Genomic DNA, 17594 nt, shown 5'->3' on the forward strand with positions numbered 1-17594 from the left:
GTGAGATATTTTCTCTTTGTTGCTTCATGAGGAGTGATGTGATTCTGAAGCCTTATAAGATAATATAATGAAGAGAAATGTGAATGATTCACACTATAGTAATGGACAGAGAGAGGGAGAGGTTTAAGCAATTCTGAATCCTTAGTCTTTCCTCTGAGAGCCAACAGTGTAGAGACAGCATAGCTACAGACCCAAAGACCAATGGAGATTTAAAGAACAACATTCATTCTTGTAAACAATGGAGATGTTCTGTTGGTTTGTTCATTTACAGGTACATCAAAATCATTTCATTATTTTATATCAGGCTCCATCCCATTATATACTGTTTCTTGAAATTCCAATACCACCATTCTGATTACTCTTAAGCTAAATATAGAAGCATCTGAAGATAGACTTTTTATAATATTCCTTAATACGGTGACGTTAATCCTATAAATTTTTCTTGCAACAAAAATATATAATTACATTCAAACTGTCAAAACAATAATTAAGAGTAGGCTCTCTGTTTTGCATAAAATGGCCCTTCCTTAAGAAATATTAGATAAGCAGAGTCCACAGGAAGTTCTTCTAAAATTTTTAATATTTAGAAAAAAGTGAATGGAAAGACTTGAGAGATGGTAACAGAAAATGGTTATACTTATTTTTACTTCACATTTTGTTAGACATACATAAATTCCCTTTATGCTCACATGAAACAGTGCTCCATTGAAGCCCACATCTTAAACAACCAACCATAAAAATCGTCCCATTTGGATGAGTAAACGACGAAAACAAGAGTATTGAGGAGAAGTCAAGTTTTCTCCAACTATACTTTTCATTTACCAAATTCATGACAATGTCCATTATATCCTGGCTATAGAATTTACATGAAAAAAGTCCAGTTTACAGCACTTCCAGACACAAACAGTTCCAGTTTTATTATTCCAATAAAAGCAACGGATTGTTGATTCTCTATTTTCCCCTCTCACCAGGGATTACATTTTGCCAAGGTTGCATTTGCTGTGTATGTAGAATTCTGTGCATTACTCAGAACTTTCTGGACACTTATAAAACTGAAGCCCTGTGGCTATAAATAGAAAAACAGGAGTCTGAAGAAGGAACATTAATTTCCTGGGAATGTAGGCACAGCCACAAGGCTGTCCCTTCAGGGAGCCCACATAAAATGAAGCACCAGGCATGAAAATTTCTGTGTTGCTTTTCCCCTTTAGTTATTAAGACCAAGGTGTCCAAGGAACATGTCAGAGGGATAACAATTACCAACAATGTAACAAAAGGACAAAAGCTGGTTGAATCTGCAAGTGAATGCACTACTGAGCAGAACAGGTAGCAGAGTAGTTCTCTAAGTTTTTGTGTAGTCAGTTCCATTCTTCGTGAAGCAGAATAATAGGTTAAAACAAACTCTGTCCTGGCAGTTCCCAGATAACTTATTGACAGGCAAAATGGTTCTGATGGGTAGATAAAGGAAGGCAAAGAAAGGGAACCAGGGTAAAGTTCTGGTCATGTTCCCTCCAAATTTCACAGAGATCAACAAGCATGAGGGGTGAAAGGGATAAAGATAACTATGCAGTGGGCTCAGTAAGAAGCAGATGTGCAAGGGCCCATGGGGAAGAAGATGTCTACAATTCCATAGGCACGTGATAGCTTTTCCTTACCAAAACTGTTTATGTTTCTATGTCAAATTTCAATATAAACCTATTATATCCTCACGATTACACATGTAACAAGATTCTCACTAAAACGTCCCCAAACTCATACTTATTTTACTGTGCAAGTAACTGAAACATGTGCTATTGGTGCCCATTTATATGCCCTTACACTTTCCACCCCAGGCACACAGGCACTGTACTTCTCAATGTAAGGACGTCCTCTGCTGGTCAGAGCTACCCTGCCCCCCTCTGGCAACCTAGAAGTGCTAGAAGACTAACAAACCACTATGGCCGACTATGAACTAGTGGCAGGAGTTAATATATAAATACCCTAGTTCCTTTGCCCCCGGGAAGTAATAACTCTGAGGTGTGCGTCCTGCTTTGGTTTGTAAAGTTGCCCTACTGGGACTGAACTCCAATTACCGACAGTGGTAGTTGGCTTAATAAGGTAATCTTCCTTTTCATACCCCCCCCCCCGACTCCTCTACTGCTGTTTCCTTCGTGCACCAAATAAACCATTTGTTCTTGAATCTTTCTCTCAGCATCTGATTTTTGAGAAGTCCAAGTTAATGCAGTAAATATCGTCTACCCTCAAGTATTGTAAATGGTGTGATTTTATAATCACCAAATTTTTCATCTTATTGTGACCTCTGTTCAGGAAAGAGAGGCCAGCAGTCACACATGAGGTAGTGTGGCTGATATAACAAAAGATCTCTCCTTCCCAGTTCTTACGTAGTGTGTAGCATTGCTTCTTAAAGGCCTTTTCCGTAGTGAAACTTAATTGCTGAGTTGTTTAAATGATCCCAATTAACCAGTTTTCCATGATAATGGTAGGTATCATTCATTGAGCACTTACTATGTTCTACTCTGTTGACTAAGTACATTTATTTTACCTGTGAGACAGGTACTATTATAGTCCTCATTTTCACGTTGACAAAGCTGAGACCTTAAGCTGCACAGAGTCATGTAGCCAGTAAGGGCCAGAGCTAGGCTGCGGAGACAGGAATGCTTGAGTGGATGTTTGTGAGGTTCCATAACCAAGTACCCTCATCCATCATTGCTGCACATCAAGACCCTAAGGGAGTTGTTTAACAGAGGACAGAGAGAATTTTTTAAATGTCGGCGCCTAGGGGATCTTTATCTACAGCAAGTAATGGGAATGAATGTTGAAATCCTAGAGGTTGGTCTTGGGTTAGGGGGCACATAGCAGCCAGTGACCCCTGGGCATTCCCATTTGTCCTGTCACCATCTTGCCGCTCAGTCTGACTACCCCAGTCAAAAGAGGGATGATGGAAAAGAAATAGAAAATCAAATTGAAAATTAGTAAAACTTTTGCTGCAATTACTGGTTTATATTTTTTGGGTAAAATTATGTTTGGGGTTGTTTGTGAAACTAAATTAAGCAAGAGTTGGCAATATATACAAAGCAGAGTTTGTTCTCCAGTACAGTCTATGTACAATTTCCTAACAATAAAAAGAAAAGTCATTATCTGTCAGCAAAAGTTAGTGATTTCATAATTTCCTGGAAAGTCTCTGATACTTTATTATTGTTAATCTTTAACATGAAACTGTTACCTGAGGACTGCCTGAGAGTCCACTTAAAATTTTGCAGTGGGGGAGAAAGGAGAAGGCAAGAAAAGGGAATCCACCAGAATAAAAACTCTTGGAGAGAGGAGCTAACATCTTGAGTCAAAATTATAAGGACCTGTAAGCTAGAAATGTCCCCTCCTTAATGAACATTAGGATTCACATAATTAACACTGCATTTTAAGAAGTTAGAAGAGAATTTAAATTTATAGAATACCCACTATATGTCCAGCCAACTGCCTACTTTATTTCATTTCACCTGACGGGAATCCAATAAAGTCGGTATGGCTAACTGTCTTTTGTTTTTTGTTGTTGTTGTTGTTGTTTTAATAAGGTAAAGATCACATAGCTAAGACCTGAAGCCATGTTATTTTGTCTTCTACCAGTCTGTATTATTTGCTCTTTCTGATACTCAACTTTTGCACATCTTGAGTAAGGATTCGTTCCTCCTGAACAAGCCATGAGATCCTAACATGAACAAATCCTACTTTGGTAGTAGGAATAATAAAACTCAAAAGGAAGCTTGAATCTTCTGGGTCCTTTGAACCCAGGTATTGTTTCAGACAGAAACCACTGCCAAACTTGCTTTCTGAATGAAAGGATGTGTGACCAGGCAGTGGGAATCGCAGGGGGCACTGAGAAGTTCTCAAAGGCCCGAGAGAGCCTTCAACAGTAGGCAATGCTTGGGATATGAATAATCACACCAGGAAAGTTTCTCCATATACTCTGTGCCTAACAACTGTCACATTAATATAAAGCCATCTGCCTTATTTTCTTTGCATTGTTTTGTATGCATCTTTTTCACTTTGCTAGATTTTTAAATTCGGTAGGGGGATGGTGGGGTGGGCAGGAACAGTGGTTTCTGTTGTTCTTTTGCTTTAATTCTCCTCCTCTGGAACCATATCATCTAGGAGAGTGACCTCCATAGAGGAGGAGTTTGAAATAAAAGGGAACTCAAAACTTAAGCAAATCTGGTATAACCTAGAAATTCAGAAACCACCTCTATTAATTAGAATTTAAAAACAGAAGCCAGAATGTGCTGTGGCCACTTTAATTTATATATAGGTTTACAGATGAATTTTTAGCCTTTGTTAATTTAATTAACCCAGAACTGAGTACTTTCATCTACTTCTACAGTAAGGACATTTTACTAAGATCAAGTCAGCCCTATAAAATGTTTTTAAAGCAGATTATTTCCCCTCATGGTTAACAGAGATTTCCCATCCCATTATTCCCTTTCCTTGTCTCTCCAAAACTGCATATACACTATAATGGTATTTATATGTAACCTAATCATACTGGAAAGACCAAGGACTCAACCATTTGGGGTATGTTAATGAAGTGACTTAAAACTCTTTTTTTACCTAATTATGCTAGGAAATGCTTTTGAAACAAAATGTGATTTGACTATGCTGTAAAGTCCCCCTCTAAGAATCTCAACATCTGAGGTCAAACAGCTAACATCTATACTCATTTTTAGAGAACCCCACACAGACAGGCATCCTCATCCAGGCTTTCACAGGTATATGTGTACACGTAATTAGTAAATATCATTCCCTTGGGCATCACATCACCTTAAAATATCTTTCTAAATATCCAGAGAAAATTATAATCATGAATCTCAGATGTACATATTAGTCTGAATTTACCTTATATAGCATTAAACATGCATTCTTAATGAATGTTTTGTGGTGAGCAGATGTCTTTAATTCATTCTAAATTTGGGGGGTGGGGAGAAAGAAAAGAAAGGCCTTGTGTCTTTATCAGATACCAGAATGCTGATTCCTCATAGAGGAAACATCCAAGCGGAAGATCAATTCAGTCTCAAGATGACTTTTGCAGAAGTGTTTTAGTTAAGAAGAATGAGTGATAGAATATGCATTTGGAAGTACACATGTGAATCATGATGTCTAGTCAGTCAGTTAAAAGATATTGGATGAAGTGATCTTTTAAAGCATCCTTCCATGTTAAAACACAATGAGCACAATACATTCTTGATAAAGCAAATGTAAGAATGGCACCTGAAGGGGCGCCTGGGTGGCTCAGTAGGTTAAAGCCTCTGCCTTCGGCTCAGGTCATGATCCCAGGGTCCTGGTGATCGAGCCCCACATCGGGCTCTCTGCTCTGCAGGGAGCCTGCTTCCTCCTCTCTCTCTCTCTCTCTCTGCCTGCCTCTCTGCCTACTTGTGATCTCTGTCTGTCAAATAAATAAATAAAATCTTAAAAAAAAAAAGAACACTAATCTGAACACTAATCACTTATCCTAAAGAAATAGAGAGCATACTTACTCCCACTGTTATATTAGATTGTCTTTTTTTTGTAAAAGACCCCATCCTAACACTCAAACACTTTGGAGTTTTCAGTATATTAGTTACTGTGATGCAGAAGTAATTACTTGCATTTGCATGCGCTTTGCAATAATATTATTAGGTGGTCTATGATGATCAGAACAATGATACCATCATACACCATCCTCTGTCCTGTCTCACCTTTGACCTGAGGCCCAAGAAAAGGCTGTGGATCATATTGAAAAATACCTAAGAAATGATAGGAGAGGGATATGAATAGTCCGTTATTGATTAGGCTACTAAAGAGGTTCTCTTAGAGGTTAAAAGAATAATTGAGATGATTCTGGTGCATTTCTCTGTTCTCCTGTTCCGTTTTTAATGTCCGTAAGTCGGGACACTCAAGCCTATTTGCATTCATCTCATTAAAGTTTTGAATGCTTACTGTTAACACCTCATTGCAAATAAGGCCTGAGACAATGACTATTGGCAAGTAGTCTTAGAAAACTACAAACTGGCTTTTAAAGTCAGACTTGAAAAGCAAGTGGGGCTGAGAAGTTAGGCAAGTTAGAAGGGGACATATGGCCTTTTAAAGAACATAATGAAGGGCCAAACATAAGTACAATGTTTTATTCTTTCGTTTTTGTTTTCGTTTAATTTGTTTGGTCACTACCAGCGTTTGATGACTATCCACAGAAACGGCTAGGAGAAAATCCACATTGCTTTATGTTGGACAGAAAGAGGGTTTTTATAGATAAAAATATGCTATTTACTTCCAACAAGTGTCTTTTCCGTTAGATTTAACTCTAGGGCAGAAGTACGAGTCTCTGCAGAGAAACCAGAGCAAAAATAAAAATTTATCCTAGCACTTATACGGCTTACATGACAGATGAAAGGAGACCAATAAATCACAAGTGTCAAGAATTAAGCCATCTTGTTGGGTTTTGTTTTTTCCCCTCTGGGGTATTTCTATTGGACTTCTTGACTTTTCTTCTTTAGATGAGTGGAAATGAAGAATCCACTAAAGAAATGATTGGCTATCAGAAAGAGCCGCTTGATTGCTGTTGCTGGAAACCCACAGACAAGTTATGAGAAGAGAAGTAACAAGAACACGTGCTATTATTGCTTAATAGGAGAGCAAACAAAGAGGTCATTTCTGAGCCATAGTTTGGGTCAGTCTTATCAGATAAGAAAGTTATACCTCAGATCAACGGCCAGTGTTTTGGAAGCAGTACAGAGTCCTGACCGTTTGGTCCATTTCCTTCTTGCTGTTTCTGTGGCATAGAATACTCTATGAATACAAGAGAAAACTTCTGCTCTGCAAAACAGAGGAACTTATACCTCAAGATGAATGCTTTCTTCTCCTATGTTTTGATGGAACTGTCAATACAAGACTGTGATATCAAAATATGATTGGCATATTTGTGTAATATCTCTTCTTGCCTACAATTCTGTACAGCGAAGCTTGCCTTTCAAACCACAAGATAATAGAGCTCCCTCTGGTAAATTATCGTTCTTGGTACATAAAACTGCACACATGTATAAGTCTTGCTAAACACCGCAGGTTGGGGAATATAAAAACCTTAGAAAATAGATGCTAATTATGAAATGAAATGAAATTCCTGTTCTTTTGGATTGAGACGCAGAAGAGATTTTTAGTTTAGTGAACTATCGTGACAGAAGAAAGTATCTGGAAGGACACTCTTTCCTAGCTTTCACAGGTTAAAATGAATCTAACTATACAAACGAGCAAAAAGCCAGAAAAGCAAATGTTAGGGGTTTAAGAGTAGGAGACAAAGGTCAAGCTGTTCAGAATAACAAAAATAGAAAATTGGTACTGAGTGTTTCGGATGGCATGGAAATACTGGTATAGAAAGTACAGAACTGAAAAGAGGACTTTGGGCTCCTCAGGTTTCTTATCAGTACAGCACTAATGATAATTTCTGATGATGTGAATACAGATATTATCCAGCACTTGAATATTCTCAAAACTGAGCCATGACAATATATAACCAATTTCAAAAATAGCAAAAACAAAACAAAACAAAGATTCCTAGGAGGTGAAAGAATTAGAATCAGTTATAAAAGCAAAATTGAACCAAAACAAAACATATTTACACCATCTTACTTCCTAACCATCATCTTCATCGGCACCTTATATTATTTATACTATTCTATGTATTATAAGAGACATAAAGGATAAAATTCATCCTCCTAAAATGCACTGAGATATCAGTATCTTAATGTGCCCCACTCCTAGATGGGAGCCAGCGGCTAGATTATCAAAGAAGCAGTCATTTTCTAGTATTTCCCTTTCAAGAGATTCTCCTCATCATATAAAACGTGGCTGCAAAAACAAAGATTGCTCTGTAATAAAAGTTATTTTCTGTCTCTTTCTTAGTCTAATAACCCAGAAAATAAAATCATTTGCCTACTGCTTCCTCATAAGGTAAGAATTCAAGTCAATCAGTACATATAAACAAACCCCATTGAGGGCTCCATTTTGCGAGTTTAGGATAAAACGCTGCTTCCTTGTTAAATTCCCCTAATGAAATGTAAAACTTAGAAACCGTCAACTCTTGTCATGTGAGTAAAATTAACCTCCTGAGAATATCTACTGTTTTGTTTTCTGATTAGCTCCATTTTAAATATTTAAAAGGTATGGGTCAAAAATTAAGCTTAAGGCTACGTTTTCTCATAAATTAATTTGCGTATTTTAAAAAACATTTTATAGGAAAATAATGCTAAATCATTTCCATCTAAATCCTTCGCTACAGGCCTGGAGAACACAGAAGCGATGACAGGGACATGATGTAGATCCTTTTAAAATTATCCATTCTTTTTTATTTGGAGGCAAGGAGAATAGCCAGTGGGCATCCTAGTAAGTATTTAAATTCCTAAAAATTCCTTTTAAAAAACCAAACACATTACTTTGACCAAATTCACAAACTGTAAGGGAGATAGGAAACCAATATAATTAAAACAGAAAGATTAGTTCTACAAGTTCAGGTACAGAGTTCACAGATAACAGAGCTCTAAGGCTGTCCCATGCAGTGGCCAGATCATGATCTCTCCCCTTTACGAATTCTCTATTCTCTGATTTCCCTTTTAACAGCAAATATCTCTGTAGATCTCCATCAAGAAACATCCTGTGCCTTTCTGTTCCTGACTTAACCACCTCCATTCATCAAAATGGAACACTTTAAAGGTATCAAACTAAAGGTTAAACATAAAATGTGGGAAACTAGACTTTTCTGGGAAGATGTAGATGGGAATGTATGTAGCCTGTAAAAGCATTCCAGTTTGTGGACAGGAACGTATCTTCTTGTTTGTCCTCTTGTAAACTAACAAAAAGAGCCCTTCACCTTCTAATATGAACTTTAGGGAACCACTGAAGAAGGAAACTGTCCCATTATCCTCAAGAAATGGGGAAATGAAATTAATGCACATGAAATCATTGGAAAGCTATTCATTAACTGAGAACGTGGTTCTGCCCAAATGTAACAGGAGGTAGGAGAAAAGAAGAAAACAAGTGAAGCCTGAAGAATGCATCTTATCAAAGAGAAGACGACCCCTGCTCTGGGAAAAATGGTTATACAGTAAGAGTGGAGCAGAAGGAAAACTAAAATCCATTTGGACATTCCATGAAACTGACATTCTGTCTACTCCATGAAATTTCCTCAGGTACCATTAAATAATAATGTGATTGTTGTCTTTTCTGTCGAAAGATTAAAACATCCATAATCTGGAGATATTCTTGTATGTGTATTTGTTATTCTGCATTCTACATACTTGACTTCAGTTCATAGGGCTAATGATCTGTTCAAAGCTAGTTGTACCCGCAACGACATAGGCAGCACGACTTTTGATTGCCTCTCACAACTTACTCCTAGCAAATCACAACTGTAAAATTACTGGCGTTTTCCCAGTGGCCTACGGATTGGAGATGTAAAATTTGATGGCCTCGAATTTTTGCCCTCAAATCGCTGCTTTTTACATATAATGTTTTACATTTAACGAGAAGATACATTTTCCCACGTGTGTCAACACAGCAAACCTCCAAAGCCTTTGTGTCTAATTACCAGTTGTTATTTATCATTTATTCAACAAAAATAATTAGCTGCATGTCTGTATAATGAAGTAAAATGGGGATTACATTGAGATGCCTCATGTCAAAAATGCAATAGACATTCTCTGCTGCAGTGCTGAACTAAATGTCTTTATGTTGGAGGAAAAAGAAATCCTGTAGATAACAATGTTCAAAAGCCTAGATGACTTTGTCAAAACTAACTAAATAACATAATACATGTTGCCTATGACTGAACCCTTTGAAGATTCTATCCTTTTGATTATTTGCAGATGATCAGATGGCTTTAAATATCAGGGTCACAAGATAGATTCTGAAGGGACCAGATTAAACAGAAAGCTAGCTGTTCCAGGGACTTAGAAAAATCCCTTTATGTTTGGTGGCTTTTAAAATCACTTCTACTATCGGAAACTATGTTCTCAATTGACACAATTTACAAGATTCTGCATAAAGGTGTAAGTGAGACCTGAAAAGGAATGGAAAAAAATATCTGACTCAAAAAAAAGCCACACAAAAAGAAAATTCACAAAATATGCTGCACTTTCAAAATGCATGACCTCATTCTTTCCTGGCACTACTGTGAATATAAAACAAAACCAATGAGATACACACACACACACACACATATACACACCCGCATATACATATACATATACATGATCGATATATATACATGCATATACATACATATATACACATACGTACATACATATACATATATATGTATATGCATGTGTGTGTGTGTGTGTGTATGTATATGTATATATTGTATAGACATCTAACCAGTGCCTGCCATTTTATGTCTGAGAAAGAAAGATGTTGGCCCCTACTAAGGATAGCAGGCCTCTTGGCCTTAAATGAAAGAATGAATTTGTTTCCCCCAAGCCCCAACATATTATTGGAAACAGAAATTGAAGGAGAAAACAATAAATAATAAACATTAAAAACTAAGATGTTTAAAGTGACACTCTACTATTTTGGGGTTTGTGTGCACCAAGAAGGCTGTGTGAAATAAAAGGAAAGCGTGGGTAAAAAGGTAACAATTATTGGTTCTTCTTTTTATTTTCTTTCCTTCCTTGCAAATTCATTTTTACTTAAAATATTAGAACCGTTCATGATAGCCGATCCAACAATGGATATAATAGCCTCTTCACAGACTCACCGAACTTGCAAAGACAGATGAAGAAGTTCTTGATATAGAAGGAGTCCAGGAGATTATCTTTTCACTGGGAGGCACACACACAATTAGATTAAATTGTGCTCTTTCACGGAAGAGAGACACAGTCAAGACTGAGCAAGTGAGAGCTCAAGGAAACAAAAAAATTCTCTCCTGTCTGTCCAAGTAGGCAGAGAAAGGCTTGGGATGGAAACCTTCCCGAATATGTACTAAGTGCAATGTTTGCGTTCACTTTTCAGTTCTGCCTGAGGTCAAATGTGCTTGCCTCCACCTCAAATGAAGCTCTGGACAGGGACAGTGATACCATACAGTTCCAAGCTGGCTCCTCCTTCTAAGTACCTTTGGAAGGAATGATGGTTACGTACACTGGGGAAAAACCCACATTCGAAGTCTTCCTGCTTGACTCTGCTGTGGAAGTGGGGGGGATGGCCGTGGCGGTAGTGATGCAGACAGTGGGTGTGAGGTGGGGTGACTGTGTCAGGGAGTACCCACTGAAGCCTTCCAGGAAAGGTCCCTGGAGTTCTATCAAATAAGCTGCAGTCAATACTTGCATATGTCCTGAAACCATGCATACAAGCTTTTAAAGAAAGCTCCTTAAACAAACATAAATATTTCTTGGCCATTATGCCTGCTTGTTCCAGATCAAGTCCTGTGGTTCATGGCTATTACTTTTGTGAATGATTTCTTTCTTAATATATACCTATATCAACATATCTTCATATAGCTGTCCATGAACCTGTCCATCTCCACAGTGAAGGGGGAGGGGGTGACAGCCAGCACTTACCTACCTGTGCCAAGTAGTAGCTAAAGAAGTTGGAACTAATGCATTATTTTTCCTTTTAAAGAATTAAAACCAAGCAAACAAACAAACAAACAAACAAAACTCTTTTTTGCTTGAATGGATTGGAATGGATTTGGAAGAGAGGTTAAGCAGTAGCCTGAGTATCGAATGTATAAATGGGAAAAAAAAAAAAACAACACCTCATATCAGAAGTTTTAAAACCCTCCACTATAAAAAAATGTTCATCAGTATCTGTTGTAACCTCTAAAAGATATAAAAAGTTATACAGGTTCGAGCATGTAAACAATAAAAGGAAAATTGATGTCTAAGAAAATGAAATATGCAAAATAAATCTTAAGAGACTCCCACCTGGGTTTATCAAGAAACACAGTAAGAAAATACGGAAATGTTGTTCCTTTAAATACACAAGAACAGCCTCCTCATTTTATAGTGTGTTTGTAAAAAGAACTTTTGAATTTTAAGTGTTTGAATTTTGGTCCACAGCTGCAGTTGTCTAAATTTTTTAAAATTAAAAAAAATATATTCTGTGATATCAGAAGCAAAATTTTGGATAATATGTAATGTTTAACAATTGATACCCTATGAAAAAAAGAAATAGAAGGGTGCAATCATATGTGAAACATATATACATATGTAATATCCCAAGACTTATAAGAAAAACTTTTACTCAAAGTGCCTTTATCTAGCAAACAAAAAACTAACAACACAACCCATTCCATGAAAAATAGTTATTCTATCACTCTCTCAATATAATTCTGCACAGAGTAAAATAACCCACTAAAAGTGGTATTTTACCACCCACAGTTAGTTTTATTGATTCTATAAATGCTACAACCACAGAGTCAAACTTCTTATCATACAGCTACCTAGAGAAATGCATGTAGATACTTCACTTCACAAACCTGTATGCTTCTGCAAACCTCACCTATTTTAAAACATTATGCAGTATGGCAATTGAAATTATTTGGTGTCATGAGTAATAGAGAGAAAGGCATCAAGAGTCAAAACTTAACTATTAGGACGTATCTTTGAGGAATGAGAATAGTCCTTCTTATTTTTGAGTTTTAATTGATGGACTGACCCCCCAGGACAGCCCCATACTATTAAAATTGCCATCCAGGGGGCGCCCAGGTGGCTCAGTTGGTTAAGCAGCTGCCTTCAGCTTGGGTCATGATTCCAGGGTCATGGTATAGAGCCCCACATCAGGCTCCCTGCTCAGCGGAGAGCCTGCTTCTCTCTCTCCCCCTCTCCCTGACACTCTGCTTACTTGTGCTCTCTCTCTAATTCTCTGTCAAATAAATAAAATATATATATAAAAATAAATAAAATTGCCATCCAGGACGGCAGTAAGTATACTGAGAAAATTCTCTGTAAGGCAATGTTCAAAATAGAGAAGGAACCCTACTTTTAACACATTGTGTGACTAATTAATTGGCTTCTCCTAAGAATATACTTTGTGTCTCCTTTTGTTTATTACACTATTCACACCTTTCCCGGAACAAGCACTTCTCTTCACAGACAGCCACATAAATCCAGACAGGAACAAACAGCCTCAATATACGGTTGACACCCAAACTGTCAAGCCAGCAGCTCTGGTGACAGTCGTTTTATACAACTGCTTAGTCATTCCTGTCTAGCCTTATGATGCCCAAGTATCCGCTGGGAAGCCATATCATGAAATGTTAATTTGGCTCTTAAAGATTACATGCTTTTAAAAAAAAGTGATAAGAGAAGTTGAGCTGGGCTCAGACAGACTGTCTCTGTTCCCAGGTTCTGAAAATGCTCTCCCAGAAATATTTTCTGTAGCCTTGGGAGCAGCAACGTTCCTTGGTAATCCTGATGAAATAACAATTTTTTCCCGTCAGGGAGATGGGGTGTGTGTGTGTGTGTGTGTGTGTGTGTGTGTGTGTGCGCTCGTCTCTGCCCTGTGTATTTCTGGTCAGGAGTTAATGTGAGACTTGGTAAGAAAACATACCCTACAGGCATGTGTCCTTAAACTTCACACTTCGCGGAAGCTGTTCCTTCAGCTTTGCTCTCCTCCGAGTCCTCCCCCACCATCTCTTCCCCGCTGCTGCTGCTCCGTTTGGCGGCACGTTTATGGCTGCCATTTTTATGAGACCTGCCGTGTGTAATGAATTCACACTCTATTCTCAGCATCCTCCTTTCTCTCGTCGATCCCCCTTGGAAGAATGTGATAACCTTTGTTTTCGAAAATACTACTGACTTGTGTGTGTGTTTGCTTTGAAAATTGAGTCTTTGAAAATGATCCTGAGCCAAGCAACTCACGCTTGGGGAACACTGCAGTGAAGAGACAGATCACACAGAGGCTACGAGGAACAAAACAAATCGTCTTAACATCTCCTGAAGTGTTATAAATAAAGCCGGCTAGTAAAAGATGAAAGCGAAGCTTGAATCTTCACCCCACCAGCCTGCCCCCACATGCTAAGAATAATCTTGACTGACCCAGTATCTCTTTGCTTCTTAGGGAAAAGCAGTAAAGTTGAACTGGGTGTTATTAGCCCACAGCAGCGGTGATTCAAATATTTAACTACCTAGACTTTTATACTTGGCATCCGAAGAGTAATTCCCGGAGCCTACCAGCCTTGAGGCAAACAGTGACACATTTTCCTTCTCAGAATGAGAGACTGAAAACATCAGTCTATCTCTTGCTGTCCCTCTCTTTCTCTCTTGTCTCTTTTATTCTCCTCCACCACCACCTTGAAGTTTTAAGCTCCATTTAGACATCCCTTTTGTGGGTATGCTGTTGCAAAGGAACACTAATTATTTTAATAAGATACAAATATGAAGTAGGACAGAAACATTTCAGAGAGGTCCTCAGCATCCTTCTGCCCCTTTTCAGTTGCCTGGTTCAATCTCAAAGTGTTTCTGGATGACTACATGGAATAGTTCCAGAGCTCACTCAACTGTAGTATTTAGGAGGATGACATGCCTGCTCTTACTCTCCAGCTCCAGCTTCTACCTGTGGCAGACTGAGCAACTGTGGTACATTCCCACTCAGTACAGACATAGCCTCAGGACCCTTCCTGACATAGCACTCCCAGCAACCATCAGCCATTATCCATGATCTAGAGCTGGTTTAAACAATAGCCTCTAATTGTCTTCTTGCATCTGGCCATCCTTCCTTAAGATCACTAAGCATGGAGGAAGTTGCAGATCCATCAAGCAGAAGTCTATTTACTTTTACTGGAGGTTGTCTTGAGAGAAGCTGGTTAACTTCCACTCCATGTATCCTTGCATTCTTCTACCAATTGTGCTGAAGCATTCAAATATTTAAGAAATCATGAGCTACATCCGGGGTACGGACCATGGCAATTAGACTGAGTAGCATGTCATTTTCATTAAGTAAGGGAGCAGAGAGAAGATAAACATGTCAACCCCCATTGTTACCCTATGAAATCCTAGGGGAAGCTTATTATTAAATTAAGAAAAGTATTAGGTCTAGCAGTTTGTATACATCCATTCAGGCATATGTACATTCATTAATTTTAGTGCGAATGACAATGCTCCCTATTTGGATAGGGCTCTGGGTTACACAGGTAGATACATTTGGCAAAGCTCATGGAATGGTATTCTGAAGATTCATGTATTTTATTGTATGGAATTTTCATTCCAAAAGGAAAAAAAAAAAGTATCGAAGCCTCATTAATGATATGTATGCTGTGTTTGGAAGTGAAACACACTGATGTCTGCAACCGATGTCTTACTCAAAAATAAATTTTTTTTTAATTAAAAAAAAATCAGCAAGTCAGGAAATGACAGATGCTGGCAAGGATGCGGAGAAAGGGGAACCCTCCTACACTGTTGGTGGGAATGCAAGCTGGTGCAGCCACTCTGGAAAACAGCATGGAGGTTCCTCAAAATGTTGAAAACAGAACTGCCCTATGACCCAGCAATTGCACTACTGGGTATTTACCCTAAAGATACAAACGTGGTGATCCAAAGGGCCACATGCACCTGAATGTTTATAGCAGCAATGTCCACAATAGCCAAACTATGAAAAGAACCTAGATGTCCATCAATAGATGAATGGATCAAGAAGATGTGGTATATATACACAATGGAATACTATGCAGCCATCAAAAGAAATGAAATCTTGCCATTTGCAACAACATGGATGGAACTAGAGCGTATCATGCTTAGCGAAATAAGTCAAGCAGAGAAAGACAACTATCATATTATCTCCTTGATATGAGGAAGTGGTGATGCAACATGGGGGCTTAAGTGGGTAGAAGAAGAATCAATGAAACAAGATGGAATTGGGAGGGAGACAAACCATAAGTGACTCTTAATCTCACAAAACAAACTGAGGGTTGCTGGGGGGAGGGGGGTTGGGAGAAGGGGTGGGATTATGGACATTGGGGAGGGTATGTGCTTTGGGGAGTGCTGTGAAGTGTGTAAACCTGGTGATTCACAGACCTGTACCCCTGGGGATAAAAATATATGTTTATAAAAAAAAATATATATATATATATATATATGGTGAATTGATGAATGGATAAAGCAAAGGGTGTGTAATAAAGCCAAGTCTAGTGAAAGATTAATTGTAGAATCTAGATAGTGAACTCACTGTAAACATCTTTCTGTTTTCTGCATGTGTGAAAATGTTCATAATAAAGTGTTGGGGAAAACTATAATACACTCCTAATCTTGTTGTGAAATGCTTGAGACCTATGCTTGTCCTTTGTCTTGCTTCTTTTTGACTGGAAGCAAGAAACAGCTCAATTAAATGAAATGACTCGTTACTGAAATATCTTGATTTTTGTCTTCATAAAGAAGCATTGGGACGTGCCTATGCAATTTCAGCCAGGAAATAAAAAGACAGACTGTTGTCCTTAGATTCCACTAGCCTCCTCACACTCGGAACAACAGAAGTGGTCCACACCAATATATCTTAACATATCACTTTTGTTAGGCAAAGCATCACTCAAATGTAAATATAAAAACACACTTGTCCACCTTGATGAGAACATCACTGAACTGATCTGTTCATTTTTCTTTCCTCTTCAGAACACACAGACGTTCATGCTGACTTGGCAAACCATGGTTGACAAACCACTGCTCTGTCAGATCTGCACCAGGGACTTCAGAGTCTAAGTGATAGATATTGCGGGGCACAAAGTATTCAAACCTTGGGCTTTTGTAAAACAAGTGCAAAGAGCTCAGTGAAAACCCATTATCACTGATAGAATGGAGAAGGCGATGAAATTCTCATACTTCTTCCCCCTTTAGTGGTTTGAGGGCAGCTGGACATGGCATATTGAAACAAGAGCATTTTTTAACAAACAGAGTTAAGATCAGGATTTTAACCTAGTCTATTAATTCCGATAGCAATATGTGAGCAAACATGCCCCGGTACTAATTTATATCATGACCAAAAAATATATATTGCTATCTTCCCTCCTTCCCACTTGCTTTAATCTGGTTTTGGGAACTACAAGTCCCAAGGATCAGGGTGATATAATATGGCAAATGAGAATCAGTGAGCACGCTGCAATACACTTTAAGGGTTCACTGCTCAGCTTGTGATTCCATACTTTTTAATTTCCTTGTGCAAACAGTGAACTGAAAAACGGGAAAATCCATTTGGCTAGTCTGAGCTGTAAATTAAATCCTTGATTAAATTTTGGCAATTACATCTCTAGGTTGATTCCATTTCAACATTTTAAATACATGAATAAGCTTCTGAATCATGATCTTGGCAATCTATTGTATGGCAAAATGGACTCTAATAAATACTATTAAGAGGTTAGCTGGCAAATAGAAAAATTGAAGAATACCATGAACAAATATTTTATCCTGCTTTTAAGTTGTTTGCATATGAGCATGAGTTGTTAAGAGGCAGAAAATAAGTACACGAATCTCATATATGTTCTTAACCAGTAAAGAGCAGTGAAAATCAATGGTTCTCAAACTTTATTATGCACAAAAATCACCCAGTGGTCTTGTTAAAATGCATAATCCTGGGACTCCACATTCCCTCAACCTCCCTAC

At 38.1% G+C, this 17594-nt stretch overlaps 1 protein-coding gene across 12 annotated transcripts in view; it reads right to left on the bottom strand.

Annotated features, from left to right (window-relative positions):
- Window positions 1-17594, bottom strand: part of RBMS3 (RNA binding motif single stranded interacting protein 3) — a 712557-nt gene that overhangs the window by 297616 nt on the left and 397347 nt on the right. The window lies entirely within an intron of this gene.

The sequence above is a fragment of the Mustela erminea genome, chromosome 1 (genome assembly GCF_009829155.1).
Source record: "Mustela erminea isolate mMusErm1 chromosome 1, mMusErm1.Pri, whole genome shotgun sequence".
Classification (NCBI taxonomy): Eukaryota; Metazoa; Chordata; class Mammalia; order Carnivora; family Mustelidae; genus Mustela; species Mustela erminea.